A 24,492-nucleotide genomic window follows, 5' to 3' on the forward strand; every position below is an offset into this window, starting at 1 on the left:
CTGGGATTAAAGGCGTGCGCCACCACCGCCCGGCCCCTCTTAAAATTTCTAAAGATATTTAATCCCAGGCTGTGAGGCTGGTGGATCTTTGTGAGTTCAAGGCCAGCGTGGTCAACAGAGCAAGTTCCAGTATTGGCTCCATAGCTACAGAGAAATCCTGTCTTGGAAAACAAACAAACAAACAAAAACAAAAAAAGAAAAAAGAAAAAAAAAGATTTTTTTTTAAAAGAAATCCATGGTTATTGCCTAAAATTACATCTAAAAATACTATAGTTTTAGGATTTTTTTTTTTTTTTTGGTTTTTCGAGACAGGGTTTCTCTGTGGCTTTGGAGCCTGTCCTGCAACTAGCTCTTGTAGACCAGGCTGGTCTCGAACTCACAGAGATCCGCCTGCCTCTGCCTCCCGAGTGCTGGGATTAAAGGCGTGCGCCACCACCGCCCGGCCTTAGTTTTAGGATTTTCAATCTAAAAAAGATTGCTTTTGTAGCTAACTCTTTGAAAAGACAAGGAGCATATACACTGTATATGAATTCCATGTGTCCCACAAAGATTGTACCCATCCCAGGTGATACAACTCAAGAATCTAAGCTTGCTACAGTCAATCAGCTTTTATTAGATGTTTCTCAGCCATTGGCTATTGTAGCTGACTCTGCTGTTTGTATAAATTTGGATGGTCATCTATTGGATGGACTAAGGAAGAATCAGCGCCTTCCAGTCATGATGGGTAGCTTTGCACCCCCAGTCTGCACATGGCACCCAAAATGGCTATCCTGAAGGGAGATGGAGGCTCAGCATTAGCTGACCTCAGATGTAAATCTGAGGGACATGAAGGACGGAGATGCACTGAGAATGGAAACGGACCTAGCTCAAGAGAAATGAATATTGCAGAAGGATTGTAAGTGTAGAAAGGCATAGAGGGAGGAAACATTTTGAAGGAGGCGCCTGAGGATGGAGTCTACTTAACAGGGCATTGCAACGAATGGGGCATGAAGGGTTTGGAGATAGAACTGGGAAGGAGACAAAAGTGGAAAAGAGGCTTAATGTGTTCTTTCAGCTGTTTCCTTGCAATAATAATAATAATAATAATAATAATAATAATAATAATAATGACAATCTCACTGAAACATGACAGTGACACTGAACTTCTGGCACCTCTGTCTCTAGAAAACGCTAGCAGGGAAAGCCTGCCTGGGAGGAAAGCCAGGAACAGCTGTGGCTGCCATTGGTAAAAGGCAGCACCTATAAAATTTCTTAGTCCTAAGGAACCCTCTGTTTATTATTTCTATCTTATTTTTAGACTAAAGAGACGATGGCAAGTTTCCAAGATATTTTGGATTGGAATGGATTTTTGTATGGTAAATTCCAAAGGTTGTAAAAGTATACTCAGGTTAGCAAATAACTTAGCCATGTGTGCCTAAAACTGTAAAACCCTAATCTTACAAAAACTACTAACTTGTTGTAAACTGTTACCTTATAAAGGATCAAATTCTTTAATGTGCTCAAAGCTAAATTTGTAGTCATACTAAGTATAAATATGATTTCATTTAAAAAGACAATCTTTGGACTTCTATGTATGTTTTCAAGGATACCCAGAAGACAGGCTTGGGGTCCTTGTGACACCAGGATCTTACTCTACCCTAAGGATCCTCAGTCCTCATGATTTCTGATAAGTGAATTCAGACAATAGCCACAGAACATAATGAAGAATACAGACAGAAATAACTCGATGAGTTCTTGAGGGTGACATTGGGCAATGGCCAAGGGACTTCTCATGGTGATGGACAGTGGCCAAAGGCACCATTGTGCTCACCATCATACTTAGGTAGTTGCTATTTATTTCTAAAACTTTCTGGGATAGACAGCTTTACTGAGAGATGGTTTTCTGCCCAGGTGGTTGACAGTCCCATTTGGACCAACTCTTAAGGGCAGAGGAAGTGGAACACCTTTGTTATTTTCTGGGAAGCCCTGGCTAGATTGGCATCTCAGTTCAGAATAATGTGTTTCCACCCAGAACCAGAGAGATACTCATGCTCCATCCTTTGACCAGTTATCAAGGACCTGCTTCTGTCATTATCCAAGCTGCTGCTGAGGAAGGGGAGTCCAGAGGGTAGCTAGACAAACCGGCTAACTTGTTCCTAAAAGCCCCTGGTACATCAGTTACTCTGCTACCCCCCTCCCCAAACCCAGTCCCTCCAAGTTCAAGCCAAGTTTGTCCTGCTTTGTCTTCCACAATTTCTCTTTCAGCTGGAGTTAGGTCGAAATCCTCTTTTTGATGAACCGAGTCTTTCTGAGTCTAGTGCCATGGCACAGGCCTGGGAAATCTCGTAGCCTGGATCTGTTTGTGGGCTCCCTGCCTCCTCTGCCCAGGTTTTCTGAACCAGTTCCAGGGCAAAAGCTTTCTGGCTAATGGCCCACAGTGCGATGCTCCCTCCCCAATGGAAACCAGTCACATCAATGGTATAAAATTCTTTTATTGGAAAAGAAAATGAAAGTGCATTGAAAGAAATAAAAGTCAGCAAAAATGGTGTACATCACTTAATTTGATGTGTGTTGTCCTCAGTGTGATGGAGGGCCAAGGTTTATGGAATATTTCTTCCTGTAGGAGATACTCAGCTTGTTAGATAATAACTGCTACAACTTAGTTTTTTCCAAACATTCATTGACAAGAAAATCGATGTTGGTGGTTCAGAGTTTACCAAAGGGCTGGGGTCATGACCTCTCTCAGGATTGCTAACCCAGAAGAACAGAATCTTCCGTATCATGTGCTCTGTAACAGAACACATCTTGTTGGAACGGTCATGCTTTCGCTGTGCACATTTAGAATGTAGTGCTTTGGGGTCTGGGTGAAGCACTCCTGGCAGGAATGAGGCTATTCTAGAGACACACTTGTACCCCTCTCTTTGACAATCAGGTATTGGAACAATGGACCCCAAGGAACTGGAATTCCCCCCCCAGGAATCCCATGAAGGGGTACAGGAAGGCTGAATTTCAGGTCTCCACCAGAGAGGATCTTCTCTTCCAGGATGAGTCCTGCCAGTTGTCAGTCCGCCTTTCTTGAAATACGGTTGTTACTCCTTATGGTCTGGCACAGTTTTTCAGGTTACGCCTTGTCCTCAGTGACTCTGCTTTGTAAGTAATGGCTGGCTCTATTTGAGCATGGAGGATGGCTACACAGAGATGGCCGGATGAACAACACCGTGGGTCCCTAGCCGAGCATCAGAAACTGGCAACTGAACTCCTAAAAGCAGAAATGCTGCCATCTTATGCATTTATCCCAGTGGATTGGGACCACATGATGAGTACATGGGTTATTAAATTCATATTAATAAAACCAAGCCTGAGAACCTCTTGAACACCAGACTGAGAACAGGGCACAGCTTCCCCAGACCCCATAAAGAGGTGGACATCTAACACCAAGACAGTGACAAACCCCAATGACTTCATCAAATCATCCAATGCATGCATCAGGGCCCCAACAGGCAGACAGCTCCTAGACAATAGGCAGACAGCTCCTAGACAACAGGCAGACAGCTCCTAGACAACAGGCAGACATCTCCTTGACAACAGGCAGACAGTTCCTTGACAACAGGCAGACAGCTCCTAGACAACAGGCAGACAGCTCCTAGACAACAGGCAGACAGCTTCTAGACAACAGGAAGACAGCCCACCAAGATATGGCTTACAATACTGCCTGTCACCTCTATTGCCTCCAGCACATGTTGCTTCTGCAGGTCAGCTCTGACCTTGCAGCCTGGTTCTATGGCTCTGCAGCAGCAGCAACAGCCACAGACCCGAAGCTTGGTTTGTTACCTTATTCTTGAGGAGATTCTCTGGGCATCCCTATGAGTTTCTGCATCTCAGGCCCCTTTGAGACTCCGAGGGCTGTGCTAGAGCCTCGTTAGCCTCCGTAGTCATAACTTACACTAAATACATGTGTATATGTAGATACAGATATTTGCCATGTAATATGAAATATGTACTCTGAGAGTTAGGCGCACGCCTTTAATCCCAGCACTCGGGAGGCAGAGGCAGGAGGATCTCTGGGAGTTCGAGGCCAGTCTGGTCTACAAGAGCTAGTTCCAGGACAGGCACCAGAGCTACAGAGAAACCCTGTCTCAAAAAACCAAAAAAAAAAAAAAAAAAAAAAAAAAAGGAAAGAATTACCGAACTGATGCCCCTTGTGAATTTGTTGTTATTCACTGTCATCTGACATTGTGGAAAGACACTCACATATTCGCGTATGCTTCTAGAACAGTGTGTTCATGACAACCTGAGAGAAGAGCAGACCATCGATGAGCGGTAACGAACAGGGCTATACTCTGACTAGGACAGCTTACTCATGTGACTTCTCGCCTTCTATTCAAACCCAAACCTTGTAGCAGTACCCAGGAAATCAACCTGGGAGCTTACGGCACCTCTTTATTTGCTCTTTGTTGCAGTGTGGCCATATTAAATAAATCGTATTCTCTTGCTTCTCACGGTCACCTGTCTCTTTAATTGGCCTCTTGAGGACAAGTGGCAGAGTCGAGCTTCTGAGGTCTGACAGCTGAGGCTTTGGCCTCAACAACCCAGTCATCGTATGATTGTTGCTGCCTTGCTCCACTGTCAGCTCATCCTCTTTACAGTAGCTGTAAGGTTCCCAGCTGGAGGATCTCAGGCTGAGGTAGGAAGGAGACTTTTACAGTACTCTGTACCGTTCAGGGTGGGTTTACATCTAAATCTAGGCCACCAGATGAAGACTGTGAACACACGCACCCCTTGAAGGAACCAAATTGTAACGAACACACATGGATCTTCCAAGAAATGTGGGTTTCTTTTGTTGTTGTTGGTTTTTTTGTTTGTGTGTGTGTGCTTGGTGTGTGTGTGTGTGTATGTGTGTGTGTGTGTATGTGTGTGTGTGTGAATTGCTTCTGACATGGAAATTCTGAGAGTTCCGAGCAGCCTCACTGGATGCCAGCCTGCTTTGGCCTCCTACTTTGCCAGCAGTGTCAGGGAAATGGAGTTTCTTCTGAAAAAGGACTTGAATCCTAACCCAGCAACTTTAAAAACAGGACATCCATTTTTAGTTAATTAGGAAATACATTTATTGCTCTTGGGGCTCAGGACACAGCACCCCAAATCACCATCCTTGGCAGGCTGAGTCTTTGGAGCTGATGGGCAGTGGACTACTCAGATACGAAGCCTCTCTCACCAGCCTGCCTTTCCCCCTGCCTCTTACTGAGACACAGAAACTGCTGTGGTCCAAGTGTTCTACAGAGAGAGTATGGCTGCCACTCTCTAGGCTAACACCCAACTTGCAAGGCTTTGGGGTCATGCCTTTTGAATAGTCGTTGTCATTTTTGTGAAACTCTTGTGAAACCATAGTGCTCTCCCTTCCCGTAGTGGGATTCATCCCAAATAGTCTAGCAGTGTATTAATTATTGGGCATAACTTCTTTCTGCACGGGTAACTGGATGACCTTTACCCCCGCACTGTGGGGCCCTGGCGTGAAAATATTCACTCAGTCAAAGCAGCCTTTGTTCTCATAGTCAGATCTACATAAAGCCAGCCCCACAATTATCCTTTATGGCAGGACGGATGATAAGGAGAGAGGATGGCAAGGGAGGACTCTTGCAAGTAGTCCACATACGGACCCCAAAAGACAGACATTGAACATTAGAGACAGCATGTCTGCCCTTAATGATAAACAGGTCTGGGAGGCCCTGAATTCTCAAATAGCAAACTCAGGACAGTGTAACCTACTGGCCTTGGCTCTATCCTAACAAACTACTAATATTCTGTATTTACCTCCACCTCTGTTTCCTTGACACAAGATCTTAGTCTAGAAAATGAACCATTTGGGCCTTTTACCCTTAGAAATACAGGGAAAAGCTCAGAAAGCGATCCCTTCTCGCCTGGGTGCGAGCGGATCCAGCGCCCCTACACCACTCTTACTCTCTTTCAGGTGACAGTTGTGTCTTCATTGCATTGACAGTTTGTAAAACTAACCTGTCACACTCTCCTCTGACTATCCTTTGTGACAGATGCCCAAGCCATGCTCTTGATGGGGGATGTGTGTGAGAAAAATAACCGTGTTCTTGGAGGGCAGGGGATTTTAAGGAAAGGATCTACAGCTGACCTTGGCACAGAGGCGGGGATCCTAAAAGTGTTCCGCTTTAGCAAATGCATCAGACGATCAACTGAAAGAGAGGAAAGGTTAGTTCTAGCGCAGTTTTGGAGGGTGTGAGCCATGACTGCTTCATAACCAATTGGTCCCTTTGCTTTGGGTATGAGGTGACAACACAGGGTATCAGAGGTAGGGTGCCATTAAGGTGTCCTGTGACCAGAGGACCTTCCATTAGGGTCCACATCTTAATTTCCCACCACTTCCGAAGGACACCAACTTAGAGACTGAGACTTTAATGCATATGTGGGGACACTGGAGATGCAAGCTACAGCCACGCACTGCGACAACAGTTAGAGCCCCTGGCACCAGAGAGGTCATCTTATTCAGTTCTCTACCTTGTGCCTCTTGAGAGCTCTGGATTGGGTCCATGGGAGCAGGGAAAGGGTGGAGACATTGATCATCCCTCCATGCTGAACTTGCAGTTGGAGGTTTCTGATGAAAGCCATGTTAGCTTGTTAATTACGAGCCCGCTCGTGTGTAAGATTCGATCACAATGGAGAATCGATGGACACCTTCTGCGAGGTGATGGATGCCAGGCAAGAAATAGCAAAGGGAGGCTGTAGATCGCAGTGATGGATGACAGCCTGCCCTGCCTGTGAGTCGACCTCGGTCAGGATTCTTATTTATTGAGAGCCGACCTCACCCCAAAGCAGCTGCTGTTGATGAGCACAGGGGCGCACTTCAGTGTCGGGGGGCCTGCAGAGGACTCCACAGAGCTTTGACCTGGCGCTTAGGAGAGTAAACAGATGCCAAGAGGTGGTCAGACTCAGAGAGCGCCTGGGTAAATAGCTCTGCCCACTCACATGAAAGTCCATCCTGAGGGGGGGGAGTGTGAGGGCAGGAGGGAGGTGTAAAGGTGAGGGCCAGAGAGGAAGGGATAAAAGGGCTTGTGCTCCTGGGCATGCGCCAGCTGTGTTATCTGATTCAAGTCATCAAAGGGGAAGGCCGCATTTCACAACGGCAAGTATCCTGGCTGCCCCTTCTGTGCTCCTGAACCCAGCCTTAGAACCTAACACACATGGCTCAAGTCCTAGGCCGGATTCCATGACCTTATCTCTCCAAGGCCTGGGCTGTTTCATCATCTGTCAACTTTGAAAGGGCTTCTGTATGTTTCTTATTGTGGTTTACCTATTTACGGCTGGCATGAGACACGAGAACACTTGTCGGTTATCGCCATTAGTGTTGCTGTTCTTCAGGTTGTCACACAGAATCACAATTGTCTAGTTCTGCCCTGATGCCCTCACTACCCTGTGACTGACTTGAGTCTTTCATGCTGTATCTCCTTTACGTTTTTACTCCCCCTGACAAAGCAACACAAAAGAAGGTACCCAGCAGAGTCTGGATGACGGCTGGGGAAAAGAGAGGGGAGAGGAAGAAAAGAAGGAAGAAATATAGGCATCCCTTTGAATGACCACACAGCTTGGGACTTTTGTTTTTCTGCCCACAATGAGGACGCATCCCCACCAGACAAGCAGATTCGCTTCTTGAGCCGAGGGGTGAGCTTTGGCACAAAGGCCATGGAACAAGTCTGCTTTGCTGTACCCAAAGTCATCCCCGAGGGGCAGGGGGCAGGTGGAAGGGATGCAAGATGGTTGGGACTTTACCTCAAAGTGTTCTCTGGTGTTGGAGGAATGAGCTACAGCTTCAGAGGGAGGTGACATGAAGGGGACCCTTAATAGAATTCATCAGGATGATGAGCGTCCTTTCCAGCCAGCCCTCTTCATGATCTCTCTTCAACGTGAAATCACAGACTCCAGGAGGAAAGGCCTTGCCCAGTTCCTCCCCCTCCCCCATTATTGTGATAAAACACACTAAAAACAGCAGCTGAATGGATGCAAGTTTACTTGGCTCATGATTCCAGCTTACAGTCCATCCCCGCACGGAGGTCAAATTGCCAGTAGAGAGCAGAGAGAACAAACACACGCTTCTTTTTCAGTGCTTGGCTGGCCTTCTCCACACCTAGGTAGCCTAGCACCCTAACTCAGGGAATGATGCTGCCCACAATGAATGTGCCCTTCCACCTCTGTGGCATTGCTTCTCTGGGGCTCCTTTGGCACAGCTGAGGGGATAGCATCCAATGGAAGTCTTAGTATTTGTGTGCCAGCATGACTCCCTGCTGTTCAGCCAACCAGAGGGAGAGGCATGGATAGTCGGGGCTCTGAAAGAACCCATGGTGTCAGCTGCCACCTGCCACTTTCTGGCTGCCCTGCCTCTTGCTCCTCACAGCAGCACTCAACTGACCAGACCATTTCCCAGGCAAAGCCTCTCAAGTGGAGGTGTCAAGTGCCTCTGTCAAGGTCGGGTCGATTATAAATGGCAACACTGGGCGTGAACATGCTGGATTTCAAACTCATGGTATTTGGTTCTTTTCTCCATAATGTAATTGTACCAGTTAAAAAAAATATTAAAATAAGATGCTAAAGTTTTTTTTTTTCCATGAAGCTACAAAGATGAGAATAAGGATAATGAAAGCCTGGTGGCTAAGGGTGTACCAAGAAGCACTTTAAAAACTATGTCCTTTGTTGTGCATGCAAGAGGAATAAATGACCCTCAACAGAAGATCAGCACAGGAAACCATGGTACAGCTCTGTCCTGAAATGCAGGGAGCCTTTAAAAACAATGAGAGCCATCAAATGAAAAAGTGAGAGCCAATTTGCACTCTACAGGTAAAGAGGTATATGTTGCTGTTGTTTGACTCTTTACTCTTGGGGGGTGGGTCACTCTTACTCCGTGGCTTGCTATGTAAGCTGGGTGTCTGGCCCCTGATGTCCTCCTCCCTTGGTTCTCTTGCTTCTTCTTCTTTCTTCCCGGCTTTCTCCTTCTATTTATTCTCTCTGCCTGCCAGTCCCACCCATCCTTCTCCTGCCTCACTATTGGCCGTTCAGCTCTTTTTAGATCATCAGGTCTTTTAGGCAGGCAAAGAATCACAGCTTCACAGAGTTAAACAAATAAAGCAGCACACTTCAAAATAATATTCTACAACAGGTATCCATTCATGTTGTCACACACATTAAATTAAAAGCAGATTTGAGAAAATGCTGGAAAACACCCAGCTATTACTAGCAGCTAGCCATGAGGACCTTCTAGATGGTGGGTGGAGAGTTCACCTTTTGAAGCTAAGCTTTCTGCCCCTTTCTCTCTCTCTCTCTCTCTCCCTCTCTCTCTCTCTCTCTCTCTCTGTGTATTCTTCCCTCCATCCCTCCCTTCATAATAAAAAATAAAAAACAAACAAAAAAACCTCAAGAAAATAAGCCATAAGCCTTGCCTCTAACATCCAGCTATCCCTGCAGGAGCTGTTGTGATCCAGAGGTTAGGAAAGATTTAACACTTCTAGGCGGGAGGCATTCCTCTCAGTCAGATAGAAGCTTCACTGTAGGGCCCAAGGGTCTATCCCTCCTCCCAGGATTAATCTTGAGGACAGTTTCTGGCCAGATATCTTGTTGCATTTTTCTGGCTAAACACCCTGTTTGTTCCTGTGCTCCCTCTGCCTGCCTGGTTGTTTAGCTATAGGGCCCTTGTTTACTCCATCTTGGGCGTGATCATTTCCCACCTGCCTGGGGGGAGTTCCATTGTGCAGCAGCTGGGTATATAAGGTTTTTCCTAAGCTTGAATAAATTGCATTCGGCATTATCTCCTCACGAATGACCCAGGTCTCTTGTGTGTTCCTTTACTCTCCAGGCTCTTGCCCAACTCGCGAATGGTACAGTGGTGCACGAACTGTACCATAGAGAGTAATGCAGGTGTTACAGCTGGAGACCCATCAGTGAGACTGGGAAGTAGGGGATCTCTGAGAGATTGCCCTCAGAGGCTGGCCAACAGTTAAGAAATTGATGGTGAGGGCCAATTGAAAATGGGTGCTAGTAATTCAGTATTGATGGGCCAATTAATAGTTCTTTTTAAGAAGCAAGGGTCAGCCGGGCAGTGGTGGCGCATGCCTTTAATCCCAGCACTCGGGAGGCAGAGGCAGGCGGATCTCTGTGAGTTCGAGACCAGCCTGGTCTACAAGAGCTAGTTCCAGGACAGGCTCCAAAAAAAAAAAAAAAAAAAAAAAAGAAGCAAGGGTCAATTGACTGACGGGCCAATTGATAATTCTTTTAGAGAAACAAGGCAAACAAGGCACCGGTGTTAAAACTAAGACAACACAATAGTTCATTAAGATAGTTTTCTTTTGTGTAAGGTAGCTTACTGCCTAATTTTTTTGCGAGAGTTTAGTCCCTGGTTTCTACAAACAGGGGGCTTTAATATTTCTGATTGGGAGAAGGTAAAAGTAAAAAAGCAATTAGAGAATTTGACCAAAACCTTTGAGGAGATTCAGCATGAAGAATCTGTGAGTTCTATTAAGAGTTTTGAGGAGCGGGAAGTTAAAAGTACTAAAGGGATATAGAAGAGGAAGAAGAAATTTTAGAAAAGATTGCACTGATGAAAAAAAAAGGAGCTAGAAAAAGAAGAAAGGAAGGAAGCAAACAGATGTCTCCATGAAACCTCCACCGCAAAATCCAGCCTTTGCCATTTCAAATTCTTTTGCACTGCTTCTGCCCGTATTGACTTAGAGGCGGAAATCCGAGAGATCCAACACAAACTAAATAATCTAAGTAGAGAAAGTCAAATTTATCCTTTTGTGGAAGTTATTGATCTGCAAGGACAGAGGGATCAGGCAGCATAACTCTCTGACCTTTAAGGACATTAAGCAGCTAAAAGAAACAGTTCTGGCCTATGGAACTCATGCCCCCTTCTCTGTGGCTTTAATGGAATCCTTTGTGGAACTCAACTTTACACCCAGTGACTGGATGCAGCTTTGCAGGGCTTGTCTTTGGGGGGAGGTTATTTGTTATGGAGAGGTGAAATGCAGGAAAACTGCACAAATACCGGCTTAGCACCACAGATTGCTTATGACCCTGCTGTTTATGCTCAGATAGCTGCCATGGCTGTTAAAATGTGGAAAGCTTTACCTAATAAAAGAGCAGGGGAACAGCTGTCTAAGGTCCTTCAAGGACCCTCAGAACCTTATCCTGAGTTTGTTGACTGCCTGTTAGAGCTGGGAGGTTGCATTTTTGGGGATGTGGACACTGCTATGCCTGTAATAAAGCAATTGGCCTATGGAAATGCTAACAAATTCTGTCAGGAGACTATATGTTCCCATAGAAATAGGAGTTTAAATGACTATATCCAGTTATGCAGGGACATTGATGGCACTCACGTGATGGGTAAGTGTTTCTGCCCTTAGAGGGAGTCAAGATGGAGCTAGGTCAAGGACTTGTTTTCCACGTGGACAACCAGGATATTTCAAAAGAAATTACCCTGCAGGTAAAGGGGCAAGTTGTCAGCCCGGGGAAATTTACTTTCAAAGTACTTGGAGATCTCAACTGGGTCTGGCCCAGTTTGAAAATTCCTACTGGAGCCTTAAGTTTTTTTCCCCCTCCCAGCATAGCCCTACTGGAGTTTTTGGCAACAAGGACCCATCCTATAGGTACATGAACATGTGTCACCTGCAAAAATTGTTATCTCATATCCCTCTGCTGTGCTATGTGTTATTCAGAAAGGGTATAAACTTAGTTTGTAAACCTTTGGAATGTTACCTGATAAGGCTATTACATCATATACTCAGGCAGAAATAACTTGGCTGCAAAACTTTGCTGAAGACTGGGCCTTGGTTTTATGCACTAATCCCTGAAAGTTTGATATCATTATCCTTCTGATAAGTTGGTCACCTTTTTCAAAAATCATCCGGTATGCTTCCCTGAAGTTATTTCTTTACAACCTCTGGCAGGGGCTCAGGATGTGTTTCCTGATGGGTCTTCCACCGAGAGAGCTGTGGTGGCCTTCCCTCCTGATTTTGATATTCAGCCTGTTAATGCTAAATCTGCTCAGGTGGCTGAATTGATCGCTGTACTAATGGCCCAAGAGAAATATGCTGATATTCCATTTAACCTGTTTACTGACAGTCAATATGTAAGCAAAATTCTTGCACCTTTGGAAACTGCAACTTATATTGCCTCTGTATGTTGAGTCCAAATCCTGGGGTCCTGAGGAGCTGGCTGCGGTGGTCCAAGTACCAAGGATTGTTCCTCTACCTATCAACCCATCCCATGATGATCAACTCATCCTGCATCGAACAAGAAGAGATTTTGGCTTTACAACAGCCATATGGTGACCATTGCTGTGACTGTCAGAGCGGCTATGGCTGCTGGATTTACCGTTAGTCAGTCAGTTGTTTCTGCTAACACAATAGATACCTTATGGGGCAGGTTGTAATTTCCTTGGCCACTCAAAATGAGCTAAATTCCCAAATGAATATTGCAGTTAAATTTGCAATTGGTTTTGGTTCAAGACCACTGCTAGGTTACAACTTAACAGATACAGTAAAAATGCCCAATGCTGCTATTCCCAGACCCTGGAGTGCACAATTTACAAATTGGCTCATGAGATTATTCTAGTTAACAATACCAAGGTTCCTCCCACCAGTGCTGAGACCTTACTTAGTTAAAGGGTTCCAAGTTCCTACTTGGGGGCAAACTCATTAAGGATTGAGCAGGCACTGCCTCCTTAGGAGTGCTTATATGTGCTGAAGCATCATCTTCATGTTTTCATGGTGACAGAGCCAGAGGCAAGCGCAGGTCAATGTCGCCACTCTGCAAGTCCTCTTAGCTGTTGCCCCGGAGGATCTTTCAGCACGAATCTGGCTGAACATGGTAATGGGTGAGCCAATGACTGGAAAGGTTTTTTGGGGGCTGCCCCAACCTAAGACAGGAAATGTGTTTTGACCTGGATGTTTTCCCATGACAGGTAAGGGGTGTTGCCTGACATCCAATGCCACCTAAGACAGGCCTAGTCATGTAATTTATATAAAAGGGGGACCTGTAGGGCCCACGGGTCTACCCTTCCTCCTGGGGTTCATCTTGAGGACAGTTTCTGGCCAGACATCTTGTTGCATTTCCTGCTAAACATCCTGTTTGTTCCTGTGCTCCCCATGATTGTTAGCTATAGGGCCCTTGTTTACTCCACCTTGGGCATGGTAATTTCCCACCTGCCTGGGGGAAGTTCCATTGTGCAGCAGCTAGGTATATAAGGTTTTTCCTAAGCTTGAATAAATGGCATTCAGCATTATCTCCTCGCGAATGACCCAGGTCTCTTGTGTGTTCTTTTAATCTCCAGGCCCTTGCCCAGCTCGCGAATGGTACAGTGGTGCATGAACTATACCGTAGAGAGTAATGTAGGTGTTCCGCTTTGCCTTTGACCGATGTTTCTCTGTTCTTTAGTATCTCTCCTTGTGCCCTCCAGGGACCAGACCTTGTGAGTTGTTTTGCCTCCCCCCATGAGCTGCCTGCTTAATTCCCAAAGGTTCTTTATGCCCTCGTGGCTTTTGTGCTCTTGGAAGCCTCTCTCGCCCCTTATGGCTTGTTCCTCCTTGCCCCTTATGGCTACGCTGTTCTCTGTCACTTGGCTGCCTAACCCTCTCTGTGGCAGAGCTTTTGTGACCCTTCTTCCTTTTCTCCTGGGATTTAATTTCTTTCTTGACTCAGATTTTCTTAAAGCCTTGCTGTCTTACTGAAGTGGTTTGTCCTCAGGAAAGCTCAGTGACCAAAGATGACACAATTCCAAATTCTCACAGATTGCAGCAACTTCTGCCATGGCATAAACAAATGATCCCAGTATCTCTTATCTCTAAGATGTTTACAACTTTCTACTCTTTAATCTTTTATTTCTATGAGTTCTCTGTACTCTGCTCTCAAGAATCTTTTAAGACTCTCTTGCAAACAGTCTTTATCTCAGGATTTGTAGGGCTCAGCCATGACAAGCTCAATAGGGGCCTGAGTCTCAGTAGTTTACCCTAAGTCAATACCTGGTGCCAACAAAGACCGCAAACTGAGACTACCCAGGCACCACCCAGAGCAGATCATCTAAAGGAAATTCCTAACAGTTCCAACCATTGTAGATAAGATCACCTGATGTCCCTTAGCCCAACACCCCCTTCACCAAGACACCCCTAGACAAATGGCAGTCAATCAGGGGTTCTAAACCCTAAAAATCCCTCACCCCAGCCTCTGCTATCATAGAAACCCTGCCCCAGCTGAACTCTCTTAAACTAAGGCTCTCTGTTTCTGCCAATGCATTGAACATAGGGAGAGTCGGAGTTCAAAGTTGAATATATATAAAAAAAAGGCTCTTTGCTTTTACATACAGGACTCAGTGAAGAGTCCAAGAATAAGAATATAGAAATGTAGATTCCAGATATAAGAATGTGTAAATAAAGAAATGCAAAGTTATGAGCCTAGGAGAATGAGAGCAACTATCAGCAGCTTTCTCAGCAGCTTAAGGATTAACTATTAACAATAGGTTACTCTGGTTACTCGGCTTTACAATTGGCTGCTCTGTTTACAAGACCGCAGCATCCTTCTGCAAATGGAGGGTCAGCTCCGCAAACTGAGAATTAACCCTAAGATAACACCCCACCCACCCGTGATCAACAGTGGATGTGAGCTAACTTTTAAATGATGGGCTGTATCTGACTTTTTGGTTGTGCATTTTCCCATACCCTTCCCTGCTATGCGAAACTGGCAGCATCAGGGGAGTGCAGAGCTTTGGTAAACACTATCAGGAAGTACCAGGAAAAGCAGTGGACTAAATACAAACACCAGTTTAACTGAAAAACCCTGTAAATGAAAACTGTAAAAAAAAAAAAAAGCAATTTGTATCTGAGTTTTACCTTGAGATTATAAAAATTATTTTTTTGTTGTTTTTTTGAGACAGGAGGGTTTCTCTGTGGCTTTGGAGCCTATCCTGGAACTAGCTCTTGTAGACCAGGCTGGCCTCAAACTCACAGATATTCGCCTGCCTCTGCCTCCTGAGTGCTGAGATTAAAGGCATGTGCCACCACTGCCCAGTTGAGATTGTAAAACTTCTTTTGTTATTGCCTACAGTACTGAAAACAGCCTGGTATTGGCATAAGAACAGACAGGAGGACCAATGGAACTGAACAGAAGACCCGGATATCAATCCACACATCTTCGAACACCTGATCTTTGATAAAGAAGCAAAAAATATCAAATGGAAAAAAGAAAGCATATTTAACAAGTGGTGCTGGCATAACTGGATATCAACATATAGAAAAATGAAAATAGACCCATATCTATTGTAGAACTTTAAGACAATTCTAAAGCCATTTCTGACAACTCTCAGTACTTCCTCTCCTCCCCTGGGAACCAAGGACATAACATAACAGCTATGCATGCACGTACTGAGATGTTAGTCCATCTCCCTGAATAGGGGCATGATAACCCTTAGGTGTTGACTCGGTTACTGATGTTTTGACTTAGTCCCTGGGAAGGGGCAAAGTGACCCTCAGAAGTTTCCCCCTTACCTCATCTGATCTGGCAACCACTCTTCAGCCAATTATTGGTAAAGCCTTTTTGAATAAGCCAATCATAGTAGTTAAAGAAAACCTCCCCAGACACTCCTTCCTTCTGTGGTTTTTCCCTTTAAAAATAGCCTGTACCAGACATTCAGGGTCTTCTAGCCTCCCGACTGCTGGAAGACCCTGTCACTACAGAATTAATACAATCCTCATGCTTTTACATCAACTGTGATATGAGAAGATCTCTTGGGGCGACTCCTCCTCCTTGGTGATTGAACGCTAGGGTTCAACACTATCACTATGCATAAAACTCAAGTCCAAATGGATCAACAACCTCAACATAAAGCCAGCCATACTGAACCTTATAGAAGAGAAAGTGGGAAGTATACTTGAACACATTGGCACAGGGAAACACTTCCTAACTAGAACCCCAGCAGCACAGACACTGAGAGAAACAATTAATAAATGGGACCTCCTGAAACTGAAAAGCTTCTGTAAACCAAAGGACATGGTCAACAAGACAAAAGGACAGCCTACAGAATGGGAAAAGATCTTCACTAACCCCACATCAGACAGAGAGATCTGATCTCCAAAATATACAAAGAACTCAAAAATCTGAACACCAAAAGATCACATAATCTAATGAAAAAATGGAGTACAGGCCAGGCAATGGTGGCGCACGCCTTTAATCCCAGCACTTGGGAGGCAGAGGCAGGCGGATCTCTGTGAGTTTGAGACCAGCCTGGTCTACAGAGCTAGTTCCAGGACAGGCTCCAAAACCACAGAGAAACCCTGTCTCGAAAAAACCAAAAAAAAAAAAAAAAAAAAAAAAAGAAACCAAAAAAAAAAAAAAAGAAAAGAAAAAAGAAAAAGGAAAATGGAGTACAGACCTACACAGAGAACTTTCAACAGAGGAATCTAAAATGGCTGAAAGACACTTAAGAAAATATTCAGCATCCTTAGTCATCAGAGAAATGCAAATCAAAACAACTCTGAGATTCCATCCTACACCTATAAGAATGACCAAGATCATAAACACTGATGACAACTTATGCTGGAAAGGTTGTTAGGAAAACGGAACATTTCTGCATTGCTGGTGGGAGTACAAGCTGGTACAACCCCTTTGGATGTCAGTGTGGTGATTTCTCAGAAAATTAGGAAACAACCTACCTCAAGACCCAATAATACCACTTTTGGGTATATATCCAAAGGATGCGCAATCATGCCATAAGGACATGTGCTCAACCATGTTCATAGCAGCTTTGTTTGTCATAGCCAGAACCTGGAAACAACCTAAATGCCCCTCGACTGAAGAATGGATAAGGAAACTGTGGTACATTTACACAATGGAGTACTATACAGCAGAAAAAATAAAGACAGCTTGAATTTTGCAGGAAAATGAATGGAGCTAGAAAACATTATTTTGAGTGAGGTAACCCAGACACAGAAAGACAATTATCACATGTACTCACTCATTGGTGGTTTTTAAACATAAAGCAAAGAAAGCCAGCCTACAAACCATAATCCCAGAGAACTTAGACAACAATGAGGACACTAAGAGAGACTTACATAGATCTAATCTACATGGGAAGTAGAAAGTAGAAAAAGACAAGATCTCCTGAGTAAATTGGGAGCATGGGGACATTGGGGGAGGATTGAAGGGGTGAGGGGAGAGGTAGGGAGGGGAGTAGAGAAAAATGTAGAGCTCAATAAATATCAATAAAAATATATATAAAAGAAAAAATTGCTTGATAAATAAGATAAATTTGATAATCAAGATTTATAAATTCCCTTTTTTTAAAAAAGATTTATTTATTTATTATGCATACAACATTCCTTCCATGTACACCTGCACACCAGAAGGGGGCACCAGATCTCATTACAGATGGCTGTGAGCCACCATGTGGTTGCTGGGAATTGAACTCAGGACCTCTGGAAGAGCAGGCAGTGCTCTTAATTGCTGAGCCATCTCACCAGCCCAAGATTTATAAATTCCTAAGGTTTACTCAGGTTCACAGTAATATTTGTCTGCCTTCATCTTTGATCACTTTAAGGTTTAGTTTTTTGGAAAAATTAAGCCATGCCAAGACAAAAAAAAAAATCAATAAAAAAAATCAACCAACCAAAAAAGAAAAAAATTACAAACCCAAAACCCAAAAACCCTAAACCAAATCAATTAACCAACCAACCAAATGAACCCCTGTAATGTCTGGTCCCCCATTACTATGAGAGTCATTTTCCCAAGGTGAGGAATTTGGACAAGAGTCCCATTCCCTTAGGGGCTTGAAGAAAGCTCCTGCTTGCAAAACAGGGAGTTGTTTTCTTCTCTGGCAAGAGGAACTTGTCACTCTTCTTTAACACGTGACTGTATTGTCTATCGACTTGTCAAGGTCAATGCTGGTCTCTAGGCCCCTTAGACCCTTTCACAAGCCCCACTCCAACTTACAACCCACGCCCCGTTCTCATTTAACCATGAAGATCTTTCCCTTGTCTCTCCTAGATTTCTCAGGAGACAAGTCTTGACAGCTGGGAGTGGCTGTTTTAGTTTCTGTACTTGTGCCCGTTAGCTCAGGCTGCACTGTAAAAGGATCAGCAAAGCTGCCATTTTTCTTATGGACTGTATCTATGATTTCAAGTTTTATTTTGACACTAAAAGAGCTTCAGTTAATTTTTTTTTTTCTGAGACAGGGTTTCTCTGTGTAGCCCGGGCTGTCTAGAACTCGCCCTGTAGACCAGGCTGGCTTTGAATGCACAGAGACCCAACCTGCTTCTGCCTCCCAAGTGCTGGGATTTAAGGCCAGTGCCACCACTGCCTGGCAAACAGGTTGACTTATATGTATAGATTTAAAAGTATAGATTTAGCACACTTCTCATTGTGCTAAGAACATCTCTCTAATCTATATACATCTAGTCTTTTGGACAGAGAAAAGAGTGTTCACCCTTTTAACCAAAGTCATTTTACCAAGCTTTTGCTGTGCGGAATTACCTGGCGTGACTGAGAATTAAGCACACAACAAACCCACTTAAGAGTTTATTAGAGACACGTGTACAGGCCTTGTGAGGTTGGTGTTAAGAGCCTGAAGATGTTGCATCCAGCTTTTAAAGGGTGTGTGGGGAGGTGTGTGTGGGGGGGTGGGGGGTAGGTGTGGGGAGGGTTGATGTAGCTATGTCATAAACAGACGATGGAGCTCGAGCCCATGCATGTACGCAGGGGCTTACATAACTGCGACATACGTAGGTGATACAACCATGCTGCACGTAGGTCACGTAGGGTCTTTTACAGTTCCCTGGGCGGCTATGTATTTTGCCTGAGTGCTTGGCTGCACTTGAGTGCGTGGCCCTGGAACCCGGAAGTGCCTGCCACTGCTGTGTGGCTGGAACAGTGACACTATGACTCAAAGGCATGAGTCTTCTGCCTTTTCTATACTGTGGATTTCAGCACAGATTACAAACAATGGTTATGCTTGTTAGGATCTCGGCTTTATCCTGGCCTGCCCTGTCATCTGGCAGTGCCCTGGTCAGCCCACGGCCCTAGTTTGTATGCAGGTGCAAAAGTCCCTTTCAGAGGCAAGCTGCACTCACTCCTGGTCTCTTTCCCCCATTCCTCTGAAGGGGCACGTAGGACTTTTCCTGCCTCTTCTCTTCCTCTTCCTCTTCTCTCGTCTCTTCTCTTCTCTTTTCTCTTCTCTTCTCTCGTAGGACTTTTCCTGCCTCTCCTCTCCTCTCCTCTCCCCTCCCCTCCCCTCTCCTCCCCTCCTCTCCTCTCTGCTCCTCCCCTCCCCCCTCCCCTCCCCTCTTCTCTCTCTCTCTGTTTTCCATTCTTCCTTTCCCATTCCCTTTAATTAAAACAAACTCCACTGTGGCGTCTTTACCACCGGGAATTGCAGTGGGGGCAAGGGGCTGGGGAGTAAAGACCACACAGAGACACGGGTCACTCTTGAAGCAGAAATGCCAATTTTATTATGTTCCCAGGCAGTTCATATAGTGCTCTCCTTGACTAGTGGCCGCACCCTAGCTCTCAGGGTTTTCTACTACAAATCCAGCAGAAAACACTTCCTTGTTATCAGGAACTCAGGAGGGTTTCATGTTCAGAGCAGCTGCAAGCGTAGGAAAAAAAGTTGTTTACTCCAGCAGGCAAGGGGCCATAGAAAGTTCAGGGTCTGAGGGTCTGCAGTTCCTAACACTCTACACTAAAACTCTGTCTCATAGGTGTATTTGTCTGCCCCGTGAAGTCCTTACTGCTATGGAACCTGCCAAGGTCTCTCTTGCGCTGTTTTACAACAATGCTAATATATTTAAAATGTAGCTCTTTGTGTAATCTTTAAAATTTTTGCCTAGTGGTGGTGGCACACTCCTTTAATCCCAGCATTCTGGAGGCAGAGGCAGGTGGATCTCTGAGTTTGAATCTAGCCTGGTCTACAGAGTGAGTTTCAGAGTTACACAGAGAACCCTTTCTCAAAAAACAAAACAAATAAAAATTTCTTATAAGTTTCAGGGAATAGACTACCAGCTACCAGGACCATGGGTCTAAAGTATCAATTTTGCACCTAGGAAAAAGATTTCCCCCTAAAACCCTTAACTTTACCTTCTGCCCTTTATGTATATATATTCTGGCAGATTTCCAGTCAAAGACTTCAAACTGCATCTTTTTTCTTTCTTTCTTTCTTTTCTTTCTTTCTTTCTTTCTTTCTTTCTTTTTTTTCCCCAGAAGGTCCTGCAGAGTGGACAGCAAGTGAAACAGTCTGCTCTTCCCATACTTGGCCAGCATTCTAACCTTTTGGATCCCCAAGAATGCCCCATGTCAACAGAAAGTAGTCATAGATGATTATGTCATCCCTTATCATTGTTTATTATCAACAAAAGTTTGGGATGTTAAGTTTCAAACTCAGGACAAATTGCTGAGGTGCCTACTTAATTCCAAAATGGACCTGGCCTCCAAGTTCTCCCAGCACCCCTAAGTCCCTACCCTGAACTCTCCGGCCCAGAGGCTCTTCCCTGTGTAATCCAGACATTTTGGTTACCTGCCCCTTTTGCCCCTTTGGTCTCCTGGCTGCTGTCCCTGGTTCCCCTTTCTCCCTTTCCCTCCCCGTCTCCCCACATGGCCCACGTCAGGTCTACTCTGGACTCTCCCAGATGTGTGGCCTACGTCAGGTCTACTCTGGACTCTCCCAGATGTTCCTGCCCCTGCCTCTGGCTATGTTTTCTCACATATAATAAACTCCCTCCTCTAAGCAGTCATGTCCTTTCTTTTTTATTTCTTCTCTTATCATTCAAACATTCCACCCATTCTTCCTCAAAGAAATAAAAAGACGTATATACAAAGCGTTACTGTCAGGTAAAGAGGAGCTAGAAGTGTTGGGAGGTAGAAGAGGGCAGGTTTCTAAGGGCTGAATCGGAGCTATCACCAGGCTAAGCAAGGGCATTAAGCATCCTAACACTTAAGCAGTGGAACTCCCTATGCTAAAAGTGACACATTCTTCTTGCTTTACAGCCAGAGACCCTGCTGCTTCCCCACCTGACACTGTATGTACAAAAAGTTTGTTTTCCTCTTTTTTAAGAAGAAAAGCAGTCCCATTTTTATGTTTATCAGATAAAGCAAATTTGCAGGCCAAGCCTACAATTCTCCAGTGTCGGACTCCAGCCTGATCTTACTCTTGTTCCAGCAAGTGGCAGCAGGTCATGCAGATGGAGACCGCCTTCGAGACTGGAGGGCAGTGGGCATCTCAGAACAACTCATCTTGTTCAGAGGAGACCCTGCTGGAAGGAGGGGTTAGTTATCTCTTATAACCTGCTTAAAACTATCTTGGGACATCAACCTTTTGCAGTAAGGAAACAGAGCCGTGAATAAGCGGTCTTCTTTACCCTTTGGTTTCGGCAGTGCTCTCCTTGACTAGCAATAAGCCTTGTGAGTGGGCCTTCCCTAGCCCTGTTCTGAGCCCACTAGGGCCGCCCGCTGCTGGGGTGTGGAACTCAGCCCAGTCTCCTACTATGATCAGGCCACTCATTTGAGTGTCTGGCGAAGCCCCTGCCAGGAAGCATTATGCTTGAGAACAAAGCCTTTTCTCAGCTCTCAGTACAGATAAAGCCCTGCTGCTGCACCAGAACAACAGACACTCTGATATTTTCACATCAACTGTAACAACCTCCAAGACAGAACCTTTCTTTGTCCTTCCAACGCCAGGAATAGGTAAGCATCTCCCCTCTATGGTCACTTTCCCAGCAGGGCTGGGAGCTTGTCTTGCCTTCCTCCATTTTCTCCGTGGAGGTACTCAGAATAAAGTTTGCACTTCCTCTTAGCCTGGCTTTGACTGGATCGTCTGGGCTTTGGAGACAAATAAGCTTGGGTCAATATCCTGACTCAGTCACATGCCTGCCTTTGGTCACGTAGCCCAGAGCCTGTAGTTTCTGCTGAAAAGAGTATTCCACAGATTGACCGATTCTTGCCAACTTTGGTTTTCGGTGTTTGCTGACCTCCTGAAGGTAACCAGGATACATGAGGCTTCTGAGGAAGCTGTCCAGATCCGAAACTTCGTGCTTCTTTTTGTTATGAGTATGATTGCTTTGAAAAATATGATAGCTTCTGCAGATATTAAAATTCTGCTTTGATCAGTTTTGCAAAGTGTTATTTTAGTTGATTTCTATTTCACCTAAGAAACGCAGTTTTGTCCTGACGGCATTTATCTTATTCTGCACAATGCTGATATCTGCATTTGAAATTTCCCTTGATCTTCAGAACACGGTGATCAATTTCACCTTTTTAAATAAACCATTTGGCTTTACTTTCAATGTTTTAACTTTTTTTTTTTTTTTTTTGGTTTTTCAGACCAGGCTGGCCTCGAACTCACAGAAATCTGCCTGCTTCTGCCTCCCAAGTGCTGGGATTAAAGGTGTGCACCACTACTGCCCGGCCTTTCTTTGTTTCTTGTTAAATTTTGTTGTCAATTCTATATTGTTTCCTGAAGAAAAAAAAAAAACATAGTTGACTAGGGACTGGGGATGAGTTTCAGTGAATAAAGCGAGATGCAGACCGTGTCAAATGGGGGGAATGTGAATCAAATAAATCCCAAGAGAACTCCAAATGGAGTATTTTAAGGTTTTTCTTTATTAAAAGGGGACTCACGAATCACAGTGAGGAAATAGGAATGGGGTCGGACATTCAGGTGTGGCTTGCAGGAAGAAGAGACCTAACAGGGTGGGTACCCAAAAGCCATGCCTCAACCTGGTCCAGCCTCTCAAAGGCCTTTGGCTGAAGGAGGTTCCCCATCAAAGGCGCTTGCCATGTAAGCACGCAGACCAGAATTTAAATCCCCAACAGTCATAAAAGCCAGGTAGGTGTGATGACTTACCTGTAAACCCAGCACTCAGGGGTCAGACTAGTCCAAGCTTAGGTGAGAGACGCCGCCTCAAAAATAAAGCAGAAAGCGATCAAGGGAGACACCTTTTATAATTGTGTGGGTCTGCCTTGTCACCTGGGTATCCTGTCCCTTTAAGAGACAAGCTCCGCCCGTTCCCAATCTTCCCCTGCCTGCCTGCTCTGGCAGCTCAGTTCTCTTCCTCTATCTCTCTCTGTCCATTCTTCTCCAGAGGCAGCTTCTGTGTTCTCCTCCTCCCCCTTTCCTCTTTCCTCTCTTTTTCTGCCCAATACCCACTAAATAAACTCTATACCCAAGCTCTCTCTGCATGGTTTATCCACCTGTCTCCTACCTGCCGCGGCCTCTCCCACCGCAGTGGGACCTGCCAGGGTCACCCATGCCACCAAAAATCATAACAACACCTACCTGGGTCAGTCTCTGGCTTCCATACACATGGACACATTTGTGCATATATGTGCACCTGAACACACGTGTTCACACAGGTAAATTCACATACATATATGGGTGCATATCGCACACTTTTATACAAAAGAGTAAATTCTTTAAAAATTTCCTTTTCACTTCCTTAGATACATTCAAATAGCTTAGATACCTTCTAAGCTTAAGACCTGACTACATCACACAATTTCAATAATACTTAAAAAGACACAGTTCAAAATGCACTTAAAGTCCCACTAAATGTTCTTCTTAATTCATAGATTTATGAATGTATTGCTTGTCTCAAATACTTAGGGGATTTAAGCATTGTATCATATATTTATCTGAAATTTATCTCTCTTTTTTTCTTTTTCTTTCTTTCTTTTTTTTTTTTTGTGTGTGGCAGGATCTCAGGTAGCACAGGCTAGTCTCAAACTCACCAAAAAACGACTGTGAGCTTCTAATCCTCCTGCCTCTCCCTCCCTGTGTTCAGTTATTTCTGTGCTGGGGGTAAATCACAAGAGCAGGCTAGACCAGTTTCTACCGGATGATGGACATCCCCATGAATTTACCTTAAGTTTAGTCAAAAAACATGATCTAGAATATTCCACATGATAGATCAAACTTTACTTCTTAGTAATACATCCATACTACACATACGTATATGTATACATACATGCACACACATACATAAATGCATAAATACATACATGCATAACACATACACAATACATGCATGTGCACACATGATACATGCATGCACACACAATGTGTGCATCATATACACATAAATACCCATGCATATATACATGCATGCATACACATACATGCATTCATGCTTACATGAGTAATTCAGATTTTTCTGTTTTCAGAGTTCCATAGGTCAAGTAGACTACTTTTGTTAATTACATTATTTGAATTTCTTATTAAATTTGATGTTTTTTCTAACTGTCTGGGCTAAAATTTGTTTCCTGTATGGTGAAGGTGCATTAAAACTCACAGGGGCTGGTTGGCACAGTATTTGCATGGTGTGTGATAAGCCTTGGGTTCCATTCCCAGGATTTCAGGAACAGTTGGAAAATAGACATTTTATTATTTTATTTTCCACTTAAACTGACCCTTTGACCTCTGACGTTTTTGTCCTTTGTCTCCACAAAGGCTCCCAGGGTTCAAGACCCTCTTCC

This window comes from Microtus oregoni, unplaced genomic scaffold (assembly GCF_018167655.1).
Source record: "Microtus oregoni isolate MIOR12 unplaced genomic scaffold, Mior012 000001F_ref0000356, whole genome shotgun sequence".
NCBI classification, from domain to species: Eukaryota; Metazoa; Chordata; class Mammalia; order Rodentia; family Cricetidae; genus Microtus; species Microtus oregoni.